A 19,140-nucleotide genomic window follows, 5' to 3' on the forward strand; every position below is an offset into this window, starting at 1 on the left:
GTGCCCCGCCTGGTCCTCAGGCTATTATTACAGCACCAGTCACTACTCCACCTGCTCAGCCAGCTCGAGGTGGAAGCCAGGGAGGTAGAGATCGCCTAGAGGGGAGGCCAGACCAGATACTATGCTCTTCCAGCTCATACAGAGGAAGTTGCTTTTGACTCTGTCATTACAAGTATTATTCTGGTCTATCATAGAGATGCATCAATTTTATTTGATCTAGGCTCCACTTATTCCTATGTGTCATCTTATTTTTCTTTGTATTTGGGCGTATCCCGTGATTTTATGAGTTCTCCTATTTATGTATCTAGACCTGTGGGAGATTCTATTGTTGTTGACTATTTGTATCAGTCGTGTTTGGTTGTTCTTAGTTGTTTGGAGACCAAAACTGAGTTACTACTGCTCAGTATGATAAATTTTGATATTATCTTGGGCATGGACTGGTTGTTGCCCCATTATGTTATTCTTGATTGTCACACCAAGATTGTAATGGTGGCTATGCCAGGCTTACTGTAGTTAGAGTGAAGGGGTACCTTAGATTACACACCTAGCAGAGTTATTTCATTTCTCAAAGCTCACTGAATGGTTAAGAAGGCGTGTGACGCGTACCTATCTTATGTGAGAGATGTCAGTATTGATATCCCTATAGTTGAGTCAGTCCTAGTAGTAAGGGATTTCCCTGATGTATTTGTAGCTGATCTTCCAAGCATGTCGCCCAACAAAGATATCGACTTTGGTATTGATTTGTTGCCGGGAACTCATCCCATCTCTATTCCTCTATATTGTATGGCACCTCCAGAGTTGAATGAGTTGACGGAACAGTTACAGGAATTACTTGATAAGGGCTTCATTCGGCCAATGTGTCACCTTAGGGTGCTCTTGTCTTGTTTGTGAAGAAAAAGGATGGTTCTATACGTATGTGCATTGATTAATGCTAGTTGAACAAAGTTATAGCGAAGAACGGGGATCCTTTGCCTCGTATTGATGACCTATTTGATTAGTTACAAGGTGCCAAAGTGTTTTCCAAGATTGACTTGCATTCAGGCTGTCATCAGTTTAAGATTCGGGAGCCAGATATCCCGAAGACTGCTTTTAGGACTCGGAATAGTCATTACGAGTTCCTTATGATGTCATTTGGGTTGACCAATTCCCTAGTAACATTTATGTATTTGATTCATAGTGTATTTCATCCTTATCTTGACTCTTTTGTCATTATGTTTATTTATGACCCTCTAGTGTACTCCCGGAGTCGGGAGGATCATGAGTAGCACGTGAGGACTTTGCTTCAAACTTTGAGAGAGAAGAAATTATATACAAAGTTCTCAAAATGTGAGTTCTGGTTAGATTCCGTGGCATTTTTAGGTCATGTAGTGTCGAGTGAGGGGATCAAGGTTGATCCGAAGAAGGTGGAAGCAGTGCAGAGTTGGCCCAGACCTTCCTCAGTTATGGAGATTCGGAGTTTCCTTGGTTTGGCGAGGTATTACCGTCGATTTGTTGAGGGATTCTCATCTATTGCAGCACCTATGACCATACTGACCCGGAAGGGTGCTCCGTTCAGGTGGACAGAGGAGTGTGAGGAGAGCTTTCAAAAGAAGACAGCTTTGACTACACCCCCAATATTGGTATTACCTACAGGTTTGAGGTCTTATACTGTTTATTGTGATGCATCGCGGATTGGTCTTGGCATAGTGTTGATGCATGACAGTAGGTTGATTGCCTACGCATCCAGACAATTGAAGGTGCATGAAAAGAACTATCTTGTCCATGACCTTGAGTTAGCAGCAATTGTTCCTGCTTTGAAGATTTGGCGGCACTATTTTTACGGTGTCCCTTGTGAGATCTACACTGATCACCAGAGTTTGCTGCATCTGTTCAATTAGAAGGATCTTAACTTTCATTATCGGAGGTAGTTAGAGCTACATAAGATTATGATATCACTATTTTATACCATCCCGGGAAGGCCAATGTGGTAGTCGATACCTTGAGTCACATGGCAGAAAGTTTGGGGAGCTTAGCATATTTACTAGCAGCAGAGTGGCCATTGGCATTAGATGTTCAGGCCTTGGCCAACCAGTTTGTTAGATTGGATATTTCTGAGCTAAGTCGAGTTTTGGCTTGTGTGGTCTCCCAGTCTTCTCTTTATGATCGTATCAAGGAGTGTCAGTGTGATAACCCCCCCCCCCAATCTTTTTTCCACGGTTCAGCACTGTGATACTAAGGAGGTCACTATTGGAGATGATGGTGCATTGAGGATGCAGAGCAGACTATGTGTGACCAATGTAGACGGATTACATGAGTTGATTCTCTAGGAGGCTCACAGCTCGGGATATTCCATTCATATGAGTGCCGCGAAGATGTATCAATACTTGAGGCTGCATTATTTGTATAGGAGAATGAAAAAGGACATAGTGGAATATGTAGCCTGGTGTCTAAATTGCTAGTAGGTGAAGTATGAGCATCAGCGGCTGGGTGAATTGATTCAGAAGTTAGAGATTTCGAAGTTGAAATGGGAGCGAATCACTATGGATTTCGTTGTTGGACTCCCACAGACTCAATGAAAGTTTGATGCAGTTTAGGTGATTGTGGACAGGCTGACCAAGTCATCTCATTTCATTCATGTGATGACTACCTATTTTTCTGAGCAGTTGGCTCGAGTTTATATCTGTAAGATTATTATGCTTCATGGTGTACCAGTATCTATCATCTTCGACAGGGGTACGCAGTCAGGAGTTAGGTACTCGGGTTTAGTTGAGCATAGAATTTCACCCTCAAATGGACGGACAGTCCAAGAGCACTATTCAGATACTAGAGGATATGCTCCGTGCATATGTGATGGAGTTTGGAGGTTCTTGGGATCAGTTCTTGCCACTTGTGAAGTTTGCCTACAATAGCAATTATCATTTGAGTATTCAGATAGCACTGTATGAGGCTCTGTATGGTAGGAGGTATCAGTCTCCAGTTTTTTGTTCGACTCGGGCGAGGCTAGATTTCATGGGTACAGACTTGGTTTAGGATGCTTTGGATAAGGTTAAGGTGATTCAGGATAGACTTCGCACAGCCCAATCCAGATAGAAGAGTTAGTGGATCGGAAGGTTCGCGATGTTGCATTCATGGTTAGAGAGCGGGTCTTGCTCCGGGTTTCGCCTATGAAAGGAGTTATGAGGTTCAGAAAGAAGGGAAAGCTGAGCCCAAGTTTTATTGGTCCATTTGAGATGTTGCAGTGAGTTGGGGAGGTTGCTTATGAGCTTGCCTTGCCTCCTAGTCTAGCAAGAGTTCATCCGGTATTCCATGTTTCTATGCTCCGGAAGTATCACGGTGATCCGTCTCACGTGTTGGATTTAATCTCAGTCTAGTTAGACAAGGATATATCTTATGTTGAAGAGCCGGTGGCTATTTTGGACAGGCAGGTTCGGAAGATGAAGTCAAAGAATATTGCTTCAGTGAAGGCTCAGTTGAGGGATCAGCCGGTCGAGGAGGCAACTTGGGAGACCGAGCAGGATATGCACAATGGTTATCCTCATCTTTTCACCACTTCAGGTATGTCTCTATGCTCGTTCGAGGATGCATGATTATTTTAAGAGGGGAGGATGTAATGACTCGGCCAGTCGTTTTGAGAAGTAATAGCACTGATCCCCTATTAACTACTTCCCCCATATCTTTTTCCACCTATGTGACTTGCCTGGAGGTTTTACTTTTGGTTTCGGAGTGTTCTGGGATACTTAGTCCCTAAACGGAAGCTTAAGTCTTAGGATTTTGACTATAGTCAGAACTATGTGAAGAGGACTCTAGAATGAAGTTCTATTAGTTCTGTTAGCTCCGTTGGGTGATTTTGGACTTAGGGGCGTGTCCGGATTATGTTTTGGAGGTATGTAGCTAATTTAGGCTTGAAATGGCGAAAGTCGAATATTTGGAGATATTGACCGGTAGTGAACTTTTTGCTATCAGGGCTGGATTGGATATAGGAATTTGGAGTAGGTCCGTGGTGTCATTTATGACTTTTGTGCAAAATTTGAGGTCAATCAAACGTGATTTAATAGGTTTTGACATCGTTTGTAGGATTTGGAAATTTCAAAGTTCATTAGGCTTGAATCTGTGTGTAATTCGTGTTATTGATATTGTTTGAGGTGATTTGAGGATTCTACTAAGTTCGTATGATATTTTGGAACTTGTTGGTATGTTTGGTTGAGGTCTCAGGGGCCTCGGGTGAGTTTCGGGTGGTTAACGAATCATTTTTGGACTTAAGTTGTTGGTTGATATCTGCTGGTTTGATTTATCTGGTTTCCTCTTATGCGTTCGCGAGTGAGGTCTCATGTTCGCGAAGTGTTCTTGGAGGCTGATGGAAGTTTGTTCCTCGCGTTAGGAGCCCACATTAGCGAAGGTGTAGTCAGAGGAGGCATCGCAAACACAAGATGTGGAACGCGTTCGCAAAGAGGAGTGAAGCAGCTGGGGACCCTAGCCAATTGGTCTACGCGTTACGCGTGGCAAGGGTCGCATTCGCAAAGAATGGAGTTTGCGAAGCTTGGCATTCGCGAAGATGAGGTCGCGTTCGCGTAGTGTTAAATCGAGAGGTAGGCAGAGCGGTCTACGTGAATGCGAGGATTTGGCCGCGTTCGCGGAGAAGGACTTACCTGGGCAGAATGTAAAATTTAAAAATCGAGGGTTTGGCCATTTTTATCAAAACTTGAGTTTGAGAGCTCAAATTTGGACGAGATTTTGAGGGATTATCAGAGACATTGATTGGGTAATGATTCTACACTTGATTTTGGTTATATCCCACTAATCTATCATTAATTCCATCTTTTGATTTCGGATTTGGGTTGAGAATTTGGGTAAAATGAGAAGAAGTTCTTCAATTAAGATTTTTGGTTTTGATTGAGATTTTGATATCGGATTTGGATAATTTTGGTACGAGTGAACTCGTGAGTGAATGAGTGTTCATATTTTGTGACCTTTACCGGATTTTGAGACGTGGGCCCGGGTCGATTTTTTGGGGCGATTTTCTAATTTCTTGCTTAAGCTTGATTTTATTAATTAGATTAGTTTCTTATAGTTATATTTACGGTATGTAATTGCTTTTGGCTAGATTTGGGCCATTCGAAATCGGATATTCGTGGAAAAGGCATTGTTACCAATGGATTGAGCTTGGCTCGAGGTAAGTGGCTTGCCTAACTTTATGTGGAGGAAACCCCCCTTAGGATTCGGTATTGTTGTGATATGTGAGTGTTGTGTACGTGAAGTGACGGGTGCGTACACGAGCTATTTGTTGTAAAACTCCATTTTTCACTGAGTAATAATCTGATTCACTTTAATTGAGTTATAGTAGCATGTGTAATAATCTTGTTTAGCCTAGAATACTATGTTTACGTGTCTTTAATGCTTATCTGAACTCTGTGCAGCATGCTTAGTGGATTTTCTATTTCTTCCTTGATTTGTACTTAGTCTAAACTGTAGTGTTTACCATGAAAGTGGTAATGACAATTAAATTTGATTATGAGACTCTAAAAATACATAATTTATTTTTATGCTAGTTGTTAAGCAGATGATGCTATGTATGTGAGACTTAGAAATGAAATAGTAGTTAAGGATAGGGCAATAACCAAACCGATAGGTTAACAGTCGGGGCCTCGAGCTTGTTGATTCGGGGGCCTCGAGGTTGATTCAGAAGCTCGGCTGCGAGCTATCGAAGATTGTCGAGGTATGACTAACAGTTATAATAAAATCAACGAAGGCTCTTTATGGCCAATGATAAGCAATAAATGATAAACAATAATGAAGATAATAAATGGAAGCATTAATATCAATAGAATGTGTTAGAGAGCAAAGCAAATGTTCTTATATATTTCCTGTGGAGCAACTGAAGCAACAATGGTTTTCAAAATGACAAGTATCCCCTTTATATAGAAGGAGAATTCCAACATAGTACAAAATACATAATGACAAAGAAGCGGAGATGGGACAGCTAGATGACGCCCTGATTCAGGTTTAGGGCAGTTTACTAGGCTCTGTTATCCCTAGCCGTGTGCTTTGGAAACCCCCCCCCCCCCCCCCCCCATTTCTATCACAGTTGTGGCCAACATTGTCCCCAGATTGAGCATCGATGAACCTCGAGAGAGGAAACTCGACCGTGGCCTTATAGCATCGAGCCTTTGAGACGATCATCTGAGGTGCCTTGATGATGAGGAATTGGACCCTTCAATTTCACCGTATACAAATAGTCCCTACGTTTCTTAGAGAGGAGTGATAAGAAACGATTTTGACATCTGACTCCTCGGACTTCCCATGATGACATCATATCGATGATGCAAGCCTCCGTGATAACCGAAACATCTCATCGTTTCACTTCTCCAGGATAATTCAAAGCATTACAGTTTCTCATTCTTCAAAGCTATAATGTCGCCGCCGGTTCAGCTCCTAAGGGCGCATTAAATGTGCTTGACGTTACGTCTTTCTGAGGGCAATAATAGCGTTGTTGGTTATGTTTGGGATAACCCTTTCACCCAAGAGTCTTCCCATATCTATCCATCTTTCTCTTCTCGCCATCCTTACCCATTGTCGTTCACCATGTTTAAGGCATATGGCCTCAAGATCATACAGCAACGTTTCTATAAGCCATGCCACGGCCTGTCTCCTGGACTTTCTTTTGTTGAGAGAGACTACACTGTTTTGTTGTTGTTGTTGTCATTGGCTCGGGACAATGAATAACGAGGCCAATTTCTCCTGGCTCAGGGAAATATTTGGACTTTACACCGCTGCTCATGAGGGAGTTCAGACTATACACCGCTACTCATATCCCCCGATTACCCGGTGTGGCACCTCACTCCCTTTTCTTTCCGTGGAGTGAGGCGATACTATCTACTAACTATTGCATCCCGTACCGGGGCAACGTCCCAAGAAGTGGCTTTACGATAGTAATACTAGCGAAATCCACACTAGCCAGATTTTTCACCCAACCACTTCTTTGTTCCTTTCTACCTCTTCTGTGTCAGTTTGCTCTTCTCCATCACTTTCCTATTCATATTCCTTTTTGAAGATGCCATTCTAGAAAATCAAGATAAGACTCTCGAGGAGTTGGTGTTCGAAGATGTTGCGGCCGAGGATAAACCTTTGAGAATAGATTAGGATTTTGTCTTTTGCTAAGTGTGTATTTTTTCTCTTCTTTGTTTCTGTGCAAGGACCCCTTGTGGGCTTTTGTAATCATATGTTAGGACCCCTCGCGGGCTTTTGTAATCAAATTTTTATGAATGTGTAGATATTTCTTCAATTTTGTCTTTGATGTTTGCTATATTTCCTTTTATTTGCATTTATAGACACTGAATGCATGATTCTATCGGCTGCTTCCAATATCGAGCCTAGGAGTGAGTATTTTTCCTGACCTTTGATTGATTAATACGACCTCTCGTTGATCGAGCCTAGATTGAACCGATAAACTCAGGTCGTCGGGACCCTAACTTCTAGTTGAACGAAAGGAACGCTTCGAGCCTTAAGACCGTGATTTATCACCTAGGCCCCGTGGTAGTCTTTGAGGGAAAACTTGCTTAGAGGCCCGAGGATAGGGACTGCCTTTGAGCTTTCGAGAGAAGTCCCTGAGTGGAGATTCGTTCAAACTCGAGCCACTTTGAAATTTGCTTTGAACTTAGCGTAGATAGCCTGAAGGCGCTGTAGATAGATCCCAGAAGAGGGTTTGTCCGAATTCAGATGGCACCCTGGGACCATGCCCATGTGGGTGGAGCTTGAATGCTTATTTCATTGGAGCATAATTCCTTTTTGACAAAAGTCCCCGAGATCGGGTACCACCTCGAGACTTGTAATGATGTCATTGGCTTCCTGGAGCCTAACCTTTTTCCTTATGGAGGTCCTCGAAGTTGGGTACCACCTCGGGATTGGCGATGATGCCATTGGCTTTTTAGGCCCTAACTTCTTTTTTGATGGATCTCCTCGAGGTCGGGTACCACCTCAGAACTTGTGATGATGTTGTTGGCTTCTTGGAGCCCAACCTATCTCTGATGGAGGTCCTCGAGGTTAGGTACCACCTCGGGACTTGCGGTAATACGGGGATTTTCGTTCTCAAAATAGTACATGGTGTCGCCTAATATACGATATGGTTGCCAAGTTGTTGAGGCGATTTGGTGATATCGGTTAGTGTTTTTAACTGGCTTTGAGGCAGGCAGATCGTTGCCATTTTTTCCATATATATAAAGGGTTGTTTTTGCTCTTTTGAAGATCCCATCATTTTAAGTAGTTGCCCTTATTTTTCTACGTTAAGCCTTCCATTATTTCAGTACTAACGCACTTGCACAGATTCCTGCTTTAGTTCTCTAATTTTACCATAGCCATGGCTGCTACGTCGGGGCCTATCCGGTAGAGAGGGGAGAGTTCTGCATCTGGCATTCAGGACTAATGAGAGTATACCTTGAAGACTACTTCTTTGATAGGAGATGAGCATCTCGAGTTTGTGAGAAAATACTACGGATAGGGGAGAAAGTAGTGTTACATAAATTTTCCTCTAATGAGGGCATCACGGATCGTGCTGATAGATTTTTGAATGTGTACACGTATCCTTTCACGCTGGACCCCCTTGATAGGGTTGTGCTTGACTTCTGTTTAAAGTATCGGGTTACCTTGGCACATATCCACCCGTCGTTTTGGCGAACAGTGTTGATGATGAGATTTTTTGCAGAGAAGACAGAGCTTGAACTTACGCTTAGTCATCTTATTAGGCTATACCGGCCCTTTCACCAACGAGGTTTGCTAACCTTGCGGTGCCAATCGACCATGCCCTTCGTTATTGACGATGAGGAAGATGGAGACTGGGAGTGCATGAGTCGTTTTGTCTGAGTGCAGACCGCTGAAATTATCCCAGTGGAGCTTATGCCATTCCCTGAGGAATGGAACTATAGACGTAAGTGGTGTATTCTGTGTATTCTCAGTTTTGTCTATGGCGAAAGCTGGTTTCGTAATTGTGCCTTCTTTTTGTTTTGCAGAGGTTTCATGGGCGTGGGGCGACGTTCCTAATTTGCCGGATTAGGTTCGAAAGTTGGCGAATCACTCGACCTGTGATGAGCGCAAGTGGCGAGCTTTGTACCGGGGCAGATGGGAAGCGAAACATCATGGTGCGTGTTGTGCTATTTTTTCCTTTCCCTTCCTTCATTTGGAGAGGCATTTTCCCTTTATGTGTATTAATCTTGATGTTGTAGGCATCGGAGAGCCTTCTGAGGTGAGGTCGCGCTCCTTGGAGAGAGGGAAGGGTTCCCAGCTTCCGGACTAAAGAACGACAACAATAAGCGAGAGATGCTTTTACAGGGCGATGGCATTCAAATCAAGGCAAAATGGGACTGAGGCTTTGGAGCGGAAGCATCGTCTGAGCCTGCCGCGTCTGTAGTTCCTCGTTCTAAAAAGATGGTTTCTCCATTGTTGACGCCTTCTTTTTTCGTTGACAGTACTTTGAGGGATACTAGAAACCCGGGGTTGTATAAACCGAGCGACTGTGCCTCGACTGGAGTCATTCCTTTTAGAGCTAAGGGAACTAGGTTGGCAGATGTGCGCTCGGCCTTCGAGAAAGCCCGTGCCTTTCGAGCTTTGTGCCTTCCCTTCCTTATTGGGTTTTCTTTTGCAGGCCTTCGACAAGCTTAAGTCCGGGCTGCTTTGTTGTGAAGCCAGGCTGCGGAAAGCTCTGTATGAGAAGAGATCACTTAGGCTCCTTTTTGATGAAAAGGAAGTCGAGTTGGTAATCTTGCGGTATGAGGTGAGCTGGAGCTTGAATTCGAGAACTACTTGAAGGAGCAGGTAATTTTCTTTCCCCGGATGATCGTGCATTCCGCCTTCTAGCTTCTGAGGCTAACGCTTCCTTTATTTCAGTTGCAGATAAAGATGGAGGCCCTAAAGCACCTTCGGGATGAAGCTGGCCGAGCCAGGCGTGAGCATGATAAGATAAAAGCTCGGGCGGAGGCTCAGGCTTTAGAGGGGAAGGGTGCTCTAGATAAAGTTCCCTCTTTTGAGGCTCAACTTTGCTTAGCTCGTGATAACGCTTCGGTTCAAAAATATATGATTACGAAGCTTAAGTTCGAACTTTCGAAGGTTTAGGGCTGAGATCAGTGATGCCCGGGCTAAAGCCGTAATGAGCCGAGCTAAGGCTGACCAGAAGATGGTGATCTATTTAAAGGACGCTAACGATGCTCAAACTGAGTTGAGAAGGATCCTCGATCACGAAGAGAGGATTGAAGAATATGCTCATTGCAAGTATCGAAGAAAGACCCTTGAGGAGATCCGTGCTAGGGGTTTCGCCCTCTCGGAAGAGTTGGCGGGAGCGAGGGCGGAGGAGAGTAATGCTCGGTTACTTTTGTCTGATGCCAAAAAAAGCAAAGACGAGGCCAGAAGGCCATAGCTCACAGGGGGCGTAGATTTCGCCATCTGTATATAGCATTTTCAAAGCACATTTGTAGATGGATATTGCATTTTTCATATATGTGTATAAAAGAAAACCTTGCGGCTTTATTTCTTCTGTATCTCTTTCTGTCTCGAATTTGGGTAGGTGAACTGGTCTTTGAGTTGGTATGAATCTTTAGATTCGTGATATGGCCCTGGGCTCATTAGGCTAGCCCGTAGGCTCTTACGCACTTGGTATATGCGACATTTTATGTAGGTTGGCGACAATGGCTCTTACCCTTTGCTCTTAAGCATATTTAGTTAACTATTTTGGGTTCAGTCAACCCTCAAGTTTTGTATTTGTGCGGGCTGGCAACAATGGCTCTTACGCTTTGGGCTGATGTGACCTTTTATATGGGCTGGTGAAAATGACTCTTATGCCTTAGGCCGATGCGGCCTTTTAGTGTGGGCTAGCGACAATGTCTCTTACACCTTGGGTCAAAGCGACCTTTTATTTGATTTATTTTTCCCTCTTTAAGGACTTTTTGAAATAATTTTTACCTGACTCTTTGACGGTTCGATAAAAACCTCGATTATGAGTCGTTATGTGTCGATAATCGATTACCTCGGGAGGTTTGGCTTGGAGGCTGAGTATCTCGAAGCCTATGATTTGGAGCTAACATGGTCGAAGCTCTTTTGCCTATGTCGAGGGTATCTTGTTTAACTGGTTCTTTTCGAAGTAGATTCGAAGTAATTGAAGGCCTGAAATTTTGAAGCGACGATCGGGCGTCCACGAGTTGCGTTAGTTCGGCTTTTACAGCCTTGTGACCAGAGTCATTTGTGTTCGGCCGGAGCCTTTAAGTCCCGAGTGAAGTAGCTTTGGCATCTATATCGAGGGTATGCCTTTTTATGGGTCTTACAAGTTCGTTATATAGCCGAAGCTTTGAGATCGGGTTTATGCCTTTAGTGAGGTCTTACAAATTTTACATGCCTTTGAGGTCTTACAGTTTTGGATACTTGGTACAAGTATTGTTCATTCCTTGCTTGAGGTCTTATAGATATTGTTGTTGCCTTTTGTAGGTCTTACAAGACCGAGGTTGCCCGCATGCGGCCTTACGACCTTAGGTTTTGATAATTCGATGGAAGTGGCTCTTGACGGCAGTCCCCGAGTTGTCGATTCCCTCATTGACTTGTAAACTTGGTATTTCCTCATTGAGGGCTTACGATTTTGGAGATTCCGCCCTGAGGTCGTGCGATTTTTGAGATTTTGACGCCAGTCCCCGAGTGTTCGGGACACTTTCGGCCTTAGAGACATTTTGTGATTTTCATGTTGCCTCAATGAGGTCTTATGAGTTTGAAGTCCCGATTCGGAGGTCGTTCGGGTGTCGAAATTTTGATGCCAGTCCCCGAGTGCTCGAGACGTTTTTGTCAAAGGATCATTTTTGCAAAAATGTTGAGTTTCGTTTGGAGTGTGATATGCTTTGATAAAAGATATTCTTCGATTACTTGGTATAAGTGTACATGTTTTCGCCGTCGGGGGCCCGACTATATGGACACGGTTTGTTTGACCGTTTGGCCCAGTGCATCATTTTCCTATTGGGACCCCATTTAGCGTTTCTTAGCTTTTCTGAGTGGATGGCCTTCCAGCGGGATGCCCCCAGTGTTCGAGGTTGATTGCATAAGAATCCTTGAATACTTGTCGAGTCGTCCTTAGGTAGCATGTGAATGTTTCCTCATTAAAAACCTTGTCGGTAAAACCCTTTTCTGGATAAAAACTCGATCGAAGGAAAAGGGTGCATCGAATGCTTCAAAACCTTAAGGTCTTCGAGCTGGGTTACGCTTTGACTGCTTCGGTCGAGCGCCTTCTTAAGGGTTAGTGTGAAATATAAAATGAAAAGGGAGAGTGTTATACCTTAGTGTGGGATGTGTCGGCGACATTTCAAGGTCTGATATGTTCTACTCGCTTGTGGACGCAGTACGGTCCTTTGATTTGTTTAATTTGGCTTAACCGAAGATGTAGTTTGATTACCCTTTGGCCCTTTTGTGGGTGGATGTATTGGTGCCGACGCCACATCGTGCACCGCGAACATTTCATCATTTGATGGAGGGTGGATGGTACTGCTCTCATGAAGTGTATCGATGGCCTCCCGAACAAGGCATTACACCTCATGCCTCCTTCGATGACATGGAATTTGACATTTTGGGTTGTGTCGGCCACGCTGATTGGGAGGGTGATTTCTCCTTTCGTTGTTTCACTTGCCATGTTGAATCCGTTGAGGACTCAAGTGGCGGGCACGATTTGGTCAAGTAGTCCGAGTAGCTCTACTACCCTCGACCTGATAATGTTGGCTAAGCTACCTGCATCCACAAGTACATGTTTTATTTGAAATGTATTTACAAGGAAAGAGATTATCAGTGCGTCATTGTGGGGTTGAGACAAGGTCTCGGTGTCCTCTTCGCTGAATGTGAGGGCATCCTCGGGTATATACCCCCAGGTTCTCTTTTCTCTGGTGATGGATATTTTCGTCCTTCTGATCACGAGTTTCTGTGGGCCATCAATGCCTCCCAAGATCATATGGATGACATGTTGTAGCTCATTCGTTTCATTCTTATTGGCTGCCTCTCTTTCTCAGAACTGCTTTTTGGCTTGGTCACTGAGGAATTCTATCACACCCCGAGCCCGGGGGCGAGACCGGCACCTAGTGCCTCATTTATCCTTGTGTACCACTTGCGACTAAGAGACTTTGAACATGTAATGTCATACTTTGGCTATGGGCCACATTACAAGATAATGTGCGATACAAAATATAAAACTAAATAGAGACTAACGCTGACTAACATCAACATAAAGATGGGCCGGCAAGGCTGTCATAATTGCTACAACTGACAAGCCAACAAAAGATACGTACAGGGCCTACAATCCCCACATAGTGCACTAACCGACAGGATATGTCTACAAGCCTCTACTGATAGATGTACTGTGATCGGAACATGGCCCCGACCTACCCATAACCTATCTACATATATACATAAGATATACACCACACTTCTAGACTCGACAACTCCGAAAGAAGGGGAGCTTACCGATAAATCTGAACTTGGATAACACCTACTGAAGAGGTCTACTCGTCTGTCTGTCTGAACCTGCACGCATGCAATGAAGCGCTCCTAGAAAGGGACGTCAATACGAAATAATGTACCGAGTATGTAAGGCAATATACTGAAGCTAAAACTAAACTGATAATATAATAACTGAAAACAACTAGGGATCAAAGAAAATCTGAAGATATGCTCATCTGCTGATACTGACTCAACTGTCTCAATATAGTGAGTAAAATAGTTGTCCGGCCCTATAAGGCTCAATATATATATATATATATATATATATATATATATATATATAACTGCGCTGCCATTCTAGGCTCGCTCATAGGCGCTCGTCCATACTAGGCTCTATATTTCGACCAACTGGGCTCGCTCATAGGCGCTCGGCCACAACAGGCTCGGTATATAACTTACTATCTGATCAGAGGTTGCCCAATAGAGGTCTTCCCATCGATTATAGCTCAATGGTAATGAAAATACTTTTAATACTGTATATATGTAAACTCTCTGCTCTTTTTACCGGAAGAAGGAAAACTCAACTGAATATGCAGTCCCGATAAGAGGAATATGGTAACATACAAAACTAGGAATATACATGTAATTTGCGAGACTAGCAAAATATACGTAAATTTAAGGATACGAATTTTTCTCTATGCCTCATTATCAAACTTGTGTAATTATGATATCATGCTAAAATGAAGGAAAAGCTTAGCCTTAACATACCTAGAGTAGGGAAAATCCGTATAATATTCTTGGAACAGGTTGTATTGTACTCCGCTAGAATCGCAAAACTTAATTACGTTGCTAAGACCTTAATAATTCTTGTTTGTGTTTTTTGTAGGAATCAATTGAAAAGAAAATGCTAATATCTGGTAAGAACATGAGCTCTTATGTTTGTTCTTGGTTTTGGAACAATTCCAAAATGAACTTAGTATAGTTTTGCTTAGTCTTTGAGTGAAAGACTTGATTAGCAAGTCTTGGAAATGGTATCTTCATGACACCTAGCAAGGCATGACTTAGTCATTCCTTATATCATGCCAGGCTGCCACGTGGGGTTGGGGTGGGATAATTAACCTTTATCCACTTATTATTTAACTTGATAATGTTCTGTTACCTGGTAATTAATTAATTACCCACATAATTTAAATATTGCCCCAAATTACTTAAAATTTTACTTATTTTTAATATACTTTATATATACTTTATACATTATACTACCGTGGTCATATAGTACCTCACACGATACTAGTTTATAATTATCGGGTATTATTACTTGATTCGTATTTTATCCCAAATTGGTCATTTTCAACGAAACTCGTTTTCTCTAATTCGTGCATCCTTTATCCTTCATGATACTTATTTATTACTTGTTATAAATAGCATAAATATACTAACCTCTAGATAATATCATCCCCGAGTTTACGTCAATTTACTGAAGATGAAACTTTAAAGTACGAAACAAACACGAGATGTAACATCCTTCCCCCCTTAGAAATATTCGTCCTCGAATGTCTATTCTTAGATACTTTGGGAACATTTTTGTCGGAGTCTCTTTCGTACATCTGACTGAAACAAACCTGTACGCAGCCAGAAAACTCACTATACATGCCACACATGGCCACTATCTATAAATAGCAACACTTGACTCCACACAACTGTCCAATAACCACGTTAAACTCGTCTCGTTGCACTTTAATCTACAACAATGATAACAATACTATCATCAAGTTATGGAAGGTATAACTATCGCACAACGAATGACAAGCTTATTTTATAGTAATATGGCAGCATCTCCCGTATAATTTCTACTTCCTCCCAATTCGACATAACACCACCAACAACAAGAATACAATAATAACAACATATATACATTATTTTTCAACCTTATGTCCATCACAAAATACCATAAAACAGCCCAACATGCCCTGCATTAAACATCTACTAATACACAAACTATACAGGACTCATATATATATATATATATATATATATATATATATATATATATATATATATATATATATATATATATATATATATATATATATATATATATATACATGAGCTTTTGGGTATACTTACCCCTCAGACAAGAGAGCCGATATTTTCATATGATTTAGAATATGTCCTCATCGGCCTAAGTTGAGGGTTACCCTTCCAGAGTTTACAGTTACAGAGTGGTACACTCGGGCCAAGTATGGCACCGAGTGCCAGCCATGCCTCGTTAGATTTGGGGCGTGACAAATTCCCGGAGATGACCTTTGTTAAGTAACTTGACTACCTCTTCTCGAAGCTGGTGGTGATCCCCGGTCCTGTGGCCGTGCGTGTTGTGGAATTCACACACTAAGTTATGATTCCTTTGTGAATGATCTGATTGTACAGACCTAGGCCACCTGGCGTATCTGATTTTACTGATGGCAAACACGATGTCCGATACATCAACATTGAAATTGTATTTTGATAAGCGAGGTGCCTCTGTTGGCCCTGCATTTCTATCCAATCCGGCTTTCTTGATGAATCCCCGAGTATTCTGTCCTCGGTCTATCCTTCGATCGTTGCGAGGTGGGTTGCGCCTCGGGGCGTTCCTTCTATCTTCGATGTACGAGTGATATCTTTCTTTGTTTGGCTTTGGATCCTTCGCCAGAAGCCTGCTTAGGTATACTAAGCCCGAGGGGGCCCTAGCTAGTCGCCTTCGACCTTGATCTTCGACTGGTATTAGTTATGGACGTCCGACTAGGTCACAGCAGGAATACTCGACCAAATTTTGTTTCAACTGTTTTAAAGCCACCGAGCTTCGTTCATTCAAACCTTGAGTGAAGGCCTGCACTGCACTGTCATCAAAGATCGGTGGTAGTTCCATTCGTTCCATTTGAAAGCGAGATACAAATTCTCGCGGCATCTCGTTCTCCCTTTGCTTAATTTTGAAGACGTCGGATTTCCTCATGGCCACCTTGACGGCTCCATCATGTGACCTTATGAAATAATCCGCCAACATGGCAAATGAGTCTATAGAATTTCGGGCCAGATTGTGATACCACATCATTTCCCCTTTAGAAAGTGTTTCCCCGAATTTCTTCAGCAGTACGGACTCGATCTTGTCATCCCTTAGGTCGTTGCCCTTTACCGCACAAGTGTAGGTGGTGACATGCTCATTAGGATCTAAGGTTTCGTTGTATTTCGGAAGGTCTGGCATTCTGAACTTCTTTGGGATGGGTTTTGGAGCTGCCTCTTCTGGGAATGGCCTTTGTATGAACTTCTTCGAATCTACCCCTTTTAGGATCGGAGATGCACCCAAAATTAGATCGACCCTAGAGAGTTAGGTATAGACCTTTTTGTCGTTGGCTTCTATCATTTTCTCGTCGGATTCGATCCTTCTGGTGAGGTCCTCGAGCATTTTTATGATGACGGGATCGTTCATCGACTCGTTATTGCTCGATCTCTCTGGTACCTATTCGGTTGGGGGAGCTGTCCCCGGTGCTACCATGCTAGGAGTTTTCTGGTGACTTTGCAGCTGAGCAATAGCCAGCTGTTGTGCCGGCAACATTTCAAAAATAACATGAAGGCTAACCTCCCATTCTTCCCTAGTTGGGGTTTTCTGAGCTTCTTGTTGATCTCCTTGGTGCACACTCCAGTTGGTGTGCGAGCTTATATCGACCTATTGGGCGTCACGTGAGACTGCATCCACCAGAATTGGTCCGGGCGCATTCTCAAGGTTTCATGGTGGCACGACAACACCTGGAGCAGCCATACCGTTTTCTTCGTGGTCCTCAAGATTGTTTTTTTACCTCCATTCACTGAGTTAGACATTCAGGCCTGAAATCGAAGATCTTGGACAGGAGAAAGCGTGAAAGATAAATTGCATTATGTAGTAAAACCAGCAAGAAAATAATCACTATTATTTTTAGCCCCACGGTGAGCGCTAAACTATTTACTGCGAAAATGGTAATAACAATTAAATTTGATTATGAGACTCTTAAAATACGTGATCTAATTTTATGCTAGTTGTTAAGCATATGATGCTATGTATGCGAGACGAAGAAACGAAATAGGAGTTAAGGATAGGGCGATAACCAAACCGATAGGTTAACAATCGGGGCCTCGACCTTGTCGATTCGGGGGACTCGAGGTCGATTTCGGAGCTCGGCTACAAGCTATCGAAGGTGGTTGAGGTATGACTAACAGTTATAATAAAATCAACGAAGGCTCTTTATGGCCAATGATAAGCAATAAATGATGAAAAATAATGAAGATAATAAATGGAAGCAATAATATCAAGAGAATGTGTTAGAGAGCAAAGTAAATGTTCTTGTATATTTCCTGTAGAGCAGCTAAAGCAACAGGGGTTTACAAAATGACAAGGATCCCCTTTATATAGGAGGGAAATCCTAACATAGTACAAAATACATTAATGACAAAGGACCGGAGATGGGACAGCTAGATGACACCCAGATTCAGGGTTAGGGCAGTCCACTAGGCTCTGTCAGCCCTAGCCGTGTGCTTTGGTAACCCCCCCCCCCATTTCTATCATAGTCGTGGTCAACATTGTCCCCAGGTCGAGCGTCGACGAACATCGAGAGAGGAAACTCGACCATGGCCTTGTAGCCTCGGGCCTTCGAGACGATCATCTGAGGTGCCTTGATGACGAGGAATTGGACCCTCCGATTTCACTGTATACATGTAGGATTTTGTGTTGTAGCTATTATTTCCATTTTTTAAGCTGTGTATTTACTTTGGGACTACGGGACGGTATCCCGGGAGATCCCCTTGCATATTTACTTTGTGACTACAGAACGGTATTCTTGGAGATCCCACTGCACATTTATGTTTGGGACTACAAGACAGTACCTTGGGAGATCCCCTGTTGTTATTTCGGTGTACTATAATATTATCCTTCTGTGATTTCCTTATAGTTAAATTTCAGTCTTTTATTTTACTGCGATACTTTTGTTTCATCTTATTTTTTATATATATACTAGTAGGGCCCTGACCTGATCTTTACATTACTCGACCGAGGTTAGGCTTGGCACTTACTGGGTACCGTTGTGGTGTACTCATTCTACTCTTCTGCACATGTTTTTGTGTGCAGATCCAGGTACCTCCTACCAGCCTCGCTTTTAGTATCATATTTGTTGTTCTTCCGAAGACTTCAAGGTACATCTTCCCGCATCCGCAGACCTCAGAGTCCCCTTCTATCCCTTCTTATGTTGTTTCTCTTTTACTTCTTCTAGTACTGATGTATAGAACTGTTGGACAAAATCTTATAAGCTTGTGACTTAACAGTGTTCCGAGTCTTGGGAAATTTTGTGCATATTCGAGAGTGGTTATTGTATATGCCAAGCAGCACTTATATCAGTTGTTAAGTTATATGTCATAGTTAGTTGCTAAATTTATGTTTTCATTTCATTATTCCGCAATATTAGGCTTACCTAGTCGTAGAGACTAGGTGCCATCACGACATCTCACGGAGGGAGGATTTGGTTCGTGAAAGTTCTTTAGCCCGAAGGGCATCACATTATAGCAATATGTGCCAAAATGTGTTATGAACAAAGGTTTTTCCTGATCCTTCGTGTTCATCTTTATTTGGTTATACCCGGAGTAAGCATCGAGGAAATTCATTAGCTCATGCTTGGTTGTTGTATCAATCATTTGATTAATGTTCGGCAATGGGAACGAGTC

Source organism: Nicotiana tabacum, chromosome 7, assembly GCF_000715075.1.
Source record: "Nicotiana tabacum cultivar K326 chromosome 7, ASM71507v2, whole genome shotgun sequence".
NCBI classification, from domain to species: domain Eukaryota; kingdom Viridiplantae; phylum Streptophyta; class Magnoliopsida; order Solanales; family Solanaceae; genus Nicotiana; species Nicotiana tabacum.